The sequence below is a fragment of the Lotus japonicus genome, chromosome 4, assembly GCF_012489685.1.
Source record: "Lotus japonicus ecotype B-129 chromosome 4, LjGifu_v1.2".
Taxonomy (NCBI): domain Eukaryota; kingdom Viridiplantae; phylum Streptophyta; class Magnoliopsida; order Fabales; family Fabaceae; genus Lotus; species Lotus japonicus.
The window spans coordinates 44,612,253-44,618,408 of NC_080044.1; the positions used below are offsets into that span (position 1 = coordinate 44,612,253).

Here is a 6,156-nt window from a genome sequence, read left to right on the forward strand (position 1 = left end):
TAGGTGGGGTCATCTCCTATGGGCAACCAACATCCCAAACCATGCTGTGAGGATCTATAGAACCTTTTTTGATCGAATGAACATAATGAGGTTTGTGATTCAATTTAAAGTTGTAATTAGGGGTGATCATCGGTCGGTTATGGTCGGATTCGGGCCGAAAAAAGCCAATCTGACCAAAACCGAATACAACATAGTCTGAACCGCAGCCGTCCATTTGCATCTTTGGATTATTCGGATTCGGGTTTTGCGGGTGGGCGGATCTGTCGGGTGGGTTCATCCGGGTGTTGGACTCGCTCACTGAGCCTCTGCAATCTTTCACCGATGACATTTCTTCTCTGATTTGGACCTACAGGAGCTTCATCGCCGCTAGTTTCTTCTCCTCCAGCAAGCCCATAACCTTCATTCTAACTTGTCTCCGACCGCCAAAAATCAACTCCGACAACTGAAGTGTGTAAAGGATGAGCTCAATGAGGACAAGAGAAGAAAGAAGAGTGCTGAAGGACATGGAAGATAACTGAAGTGTGAAGCCAAGAGAAGGAGAAGATAAAGCAACACTAGCAAAAACCACCGGAAAACTAATGTGTAGAAGAATATGGAAGAATAGTTCACCTAAAGTTCACGTGAAACTCTAGCTCACCTACCTAATCTAGAATAGCTCTCAGACATTTTCAAGGAGTGACAGAACTTTTAGCTTTTTAAAAATAAAATAATACTAATGCTTATTGCTTTTTGCTTTTATACTATTAAAAAGAATACAATTACTGACATCTTCTGTACAATCGTATGCTACAAGCTATTGGTTTTGCACTTTAAACATATAAGATTCAAATTTTTCCATAGAAACTTTGAAATAAACAACACTGTGGTCGGGTTCGGTAGCTCTGGGTTGATTTATTCACAACCGCACCCGACTGATATCAACCGGCACAAACCGAATTTTTTAATCCGAGAATCAGTTATAATCCGCCCGCAGACCTTTTCTTTGTTCGGGTTAGGCAGTTTCGGGCGGTAACGGTTATTTGCTCACCCCTAGTTGTAATAATGTTTTATTTGTTAATAACTTGTAATAATATTTTAGAATTGTATAAACAGTCCATATGGACACCATATGATGCACCTAAAATAAGGAGGATAATCAACGATTTTTAGGTGTCGATATCATATATGCAGTGGTACCATGTTATGTCATTGTGGAGTAGCACCCAATCGATAGGGTGATGAGACAATTTAGATTTAAACAAGGCATTCCGGATCCCCCATGAGATTTAGAAAAATTCCACAACATGGATTTTCGTGGACAAGGTGAATTTGATTGGGGTGACTATCATCGCGCTTCTATTTCAGAATGGAACAATTGGAATAATACAATGATTTACAAGCAACCATATACCGGGTTGAAACATGAAAACTCGGAATATATGGAGTGGTATATAGCACACACCTGTCGATACATATCTCGTGAGGGGGTCATTTCAGCACTTTCTACAGTTGCGGTATGTTTACATTGGTCATTTTATAAATGTTAATGTCTTATAACATTTGACTGTATTTTTGAGTATTTAGTGTTTATATTCAGCATAAATTTGCGCGTTCAATCATAAATGTCACCGGATCATACAATGCCTTCAATTTTCCCACTCAAACAATCCAAGACATTAGGGAACAAGCCCTCTCCTTTTAGGAACTTTACAATGATGAGTATATCACCATATGCAGCACATGATGCGTAAGCTAGATCACCATCTGCACATGCTACTCAAACACAACACTACTCACCACCACAATCTCCCACTCAAACACAACATGATTCGCATATGCATGGAGTTCAGTATGGAGGAGAAAGTTATAGTTTTCAGGATCAAGTGCCTTCTAAGTTTGACCCAAGATCCTTGATGTTTGCGACATCATTCGTCATCCCACAGTCTGCATATCAGCAGCCATCTTATCCAATGTCATCATACTCGCAGTCATCACACCCGACGACATTGCATCAGTCGCCATCATACCTGACACCATCGTATCAGCGCCCAACTACCACAACATTTCCACAACAAGATAATGTTGTTTATCGTCCTGTGCATCCAACCGGAAATGAAGGAAATGAAAATCAAGTGGTGGAAGAAACTCGAAGGCAACGACCCTAACGTGTGCGGAAAAAATCCATTGTTGCTCGACTCCACAACAAAAATACATTTCTCTTGAATTAAATTATGTAATGCATATGTATATCTTTAAATATCGGTTCAAATATTTATGATTAAAGTCCTGCAAAAGTGGGTAATGACACAAAATTGTGTGAGTATCAATTGATTAAATATCATTTTAACTATTAATTTTTTATAAAAAAAACCAACAGGGTTGGCTATTTAAAAAAAATAAAAAAGTAAAAAACACCAACACAGTTGGCGCTTGTTAGAAAAAAAAACACCAATAACGTTGGCGATTTATTTTAAAAACAAAAAAAAAATTAAAACGCCAATGCTATTGGCGATTCTTTAAAAAAATTAGAAAAAAAGTAGAATCGCTACTTGCAGTGTCGATTTACACTAGATTGGTAAATAAATAAAGAAAGTACCCCTAAGCTGTAATTTCTAAACAAAATTATACTACTTGTGTACAAAACCCCCCACGGAGACCTAATTCTAATTCCCACACACAGCACACACATCTAACTCACACACATGTACACAACACAAGAAAAAAAAAGGAACCGCAGAGAAAGAAACCAAGATACAAGGGTGAAATACAGAGAGAAAGGGATCGAGGCAGAGAGAGGAATAGGGTTGATCCATCCCTTCATTCTATTTTTTTTTCCAATTTATTTGTAACAGCAGAAAATGAACAAAGATTCAGAGAAAGAGAATGAGGAAACTTACCATAAGAGATTTAATTTTTGAGTTCCTGAATTTTCTCTCTACTTTATTTGTTATTCTTGAATTTGGTTCTCTCTATTTTCTCACTATGATTCTTGTCCTCTTCTCCTGAATTCTCCTTCTCTAAGTGTTTGCTTGCAATTTTCTCACTACTAGAGATCAATGACAAAAGGTGTGATCATTAATCCAAGGTGTTTTCACTATGTTTCTTCTCACCAATTTTCTCCTCTCTTTTCCTTTTTCTTCCTTTCGTTCCTCTGTTATTCCTCATCCTTTTTTTCTTTCAAGATCAACACCTGTTTAATAGGTGTTAAGGGCGGTTCTTGCTGGATGCAAGTTGGCATGCAATCACAGTGATATATGGACTGGTATTGTGCCTGGACAAGAAACCTCAACTTGCCTCTGTGAACCTCTAATTTCTGATTTGAGTCCCCCATCTCCTACTTCTCTGTTCTGCTAAATTTAAATATCATATCTCCCATATCTTGTTTCACCACTGCCACTCCAAGGGGCTCATTTCCTTTTTTTTTATTTTTCTTACCTTATTCATTAAGATTTCTTTTTCTTTTTCCATTCCCTAGATATGTTGTGTGACCTTTCTTTCTCCTTTCTTTTTTCTTTGTTTTAACATTTTTTAATAATAATGAAATAAACATTGTATTCACATAAACAGAAAATTAAGTTAAAATAAAAATACACTTATATTAAATTAAAACGAAGACAGATAAAATTGGGTGCTAACAATGGTGATAATGTTAGGAAAGACATGTCCAGCCGTAGTGATGCTACCAAGGGATCGTGCACTAGTATGACATCCGATGTCGCAATAAAGTGCGTACGCGGCGCCTAAATTAATCCATCCACAAATTGAAAGAGGATTATGAGCTATGGTAGCCTTGTCCTCCTCTAGCTTACGAACTTGGCTGGTCAATTGTGCCATCTCAGATTTCAACAACTTCAGCTCATTTTCCAGATTCATCTTCGCAGCTACACGGTCAGCTAGTTTCCTCTTTAAATCCTCTTTCTAAGCCGAGTCCTCAAGGCGGCTTTGCTTCAGTGTTTGCAAAGCTAAAGAAATTTGTCGACCTAAGAAGCTGACACGAATGGAGGAAGCAAACACCTGACCGCACATAGCTTCCAGGCCAAGTTATGCACAAGTGACAACATCTCTAGAAAGAGTAAGTTGGATGTCAATATGATGATCAAAGGGGTAGTCCCCATCCCAAAGTGACATGGAGGAGAGGCATTAGGAGCTAAATGTACCTTCTTCAGAACGGTGCTACCAATTTTTGGTCGGTCAGAGGACTCAACAATCTAGTTAGATTTGCGCTTGAGGGAGTCGGTGCCAGACGTTGTTGCAGCGGAGTCTCCTGAATGGGCGTTTGGGGTTCTGCTCGACTCTGTGGGCTGATTGCTCAACTAAGCCTGAAACTTGGCCAAGTAGGCCTTGCGCTCAGCGTTGATCATGTCACTCATCTTGCCTATAGACAAAAAAAACACACAAGGTCAGGTCATCAAAATCTAAGGCTTAAACGCATTTATTGCCCCTGATGTATCAAGTTTGTGCAAATGCCGAACTTGGACAGTCGAGGTGAAGACCCATGGTTGGAGAGGGACGATAACGTGACAGGCTGGCGACGACAACTTCAGGCGTCGCGAGGAGGCAGAGGGGCACAACTATAAATGAAGAATAAGAGAAATTTCGGTGATAGGGAAGAAGAGAGGATGCAGAGGAAATGTTTGAGGGGAAAATGGTAAAGTAATTGGGTGCCTAAAGTTAGAATGAGATTTTAACTTAGAGGAAATGAATGGTGAAGAACAGTTATGGGGAGGAACAAAGCCTAAGAGAGCTCGGTAATGGTGGAGATAAAAAAAGGAAAGGAGCAAACCCATGCATGAAAAAGAGGAGAATAAACAAAGATACGAAGAGGAGAGGATGAGAAACGACGAACCTGGACAGTGGAGGTGAAGACCCGCGATTGGAGAGGGACGGTAGCATGACAGGCTGACGACGACTATTAATGGAAGAAGAATGGAAATTTTGGTGATGGGGAAGAAGAGAGGATGCATAAGAAATGTTTGAGGGGAAATGGTAAAGTAATTGGGTGGTTAAAGTTAGGATGAGATTTTAACTTAGAGGAAATGAATGGTGAGGAACAGCTATAGGGAAAGGTGAAATGACAAAAAAGTAAAGAAGAAGATTGGGAAAAGAAACAAAAACTAATAGGGGAGAGAAAGTCATCAGAAAAGGTGGAAAAGGTGAAGAGAGAGATTGGAAAAAGAAACAAAAAGACTAATAGGGGAGAGAGAGAGAGAGAGAGGCATATTCGAAGGAGAAAGAGAATGGAGAAACAAATAAATCAAAACAGATATGGGAAAAGAGAGTCAAAGAGCAGGACCCACCCCAGAACAACGTCCAATCCGCGAGTGACACGCGGATCTGCGCAGGAGGACCCACGACTGCAGCTGTGGATAAGGTCACAGCAGGGCCCACGACAAGCCAAAGAGGTATTGCACGCATGTGATATCACGCAGGGCCGTCCAACAATAATAAGAAACTTTCCCCTTCATTATTTTAACTTTTTAGGTGATTGCACAGCAAATAACATAAGGTTCCAACCGTTTGTAACACCTGGGGCCAAAATTTCATTTTTCTAACTTGAATAGTGATGATGAGTCAAAGAAGGATTGAATGGTGATAATGTCAGGAGAGATCTGTCCAGCCGCATTGACGCTGCCAAGGGGTCGTGCACAAGTATGACACCCGATGGACTGGGCGAGACCCCAGGTCCCTCGCCCAGGGGCGTTGGCCTAAGGCCAGGAGTGCATCAGGGACTTGGGCCTTCGTCCCGGAGGCACAACCGGCCCATTAGGATGGTTTAAAGGCGTTAGGCCCAACTCCCCCAACTATAAATAGGGGACAGTGACCAATTGTAAGGGACTCTTAGCTCATTTGAGAAATAACAAGCTAGAAATTCAGTGACTTTCTCTCTCTAAGCGGTTACACTCTCATTCTCTCTAGGAATCTCACATCACGTTCCTTGCACTTTAGATACTATACTTCATCTCAATGTTCATGATGGAACATTTGGCGCCGTCTGTGGGGAACGGTAGATTTTGATTCCCGGACTACGTGGAGCATGGTTTAGCTGAGTGAAGTTCGTTTTTTCGTGCGATTCTCTTCGGTTTTCGATTTCTGAGTCAAATTCTTGATTTGCTGGTGGCACGTAATGGAAGCGCAACGTCGTCAAAGCGAACGAAGGATGAAACACACGCACAATCC

The 6,156-nt window shown here is 40.6% G+C and overlaps 1 long non-coding RNA gene across 1 annotated transcript; it reads right to left on the bottom strand.

Annotated features, from left to right (window-relative positions):
• Positions 1-3,555: 3,555 nt before the first annotated feature.
• Positions 3,556-4,886, bottom strand: LOC130710661 (uncharacterized). The gene is made up of 3 exons (XR_009010406.1): positions 4,826-4,886; positions 4,137-4,354; positions 3,556-4,042 (listed from the first exon to the last, which is right to left on the bottom strand). It is a non-coding gene; the product is annotated as an uncharacterized LOC130710661 (long non-coding RNA).
• Positions 4,887-6,156: the final 1,270 nt, after the last annotated feature.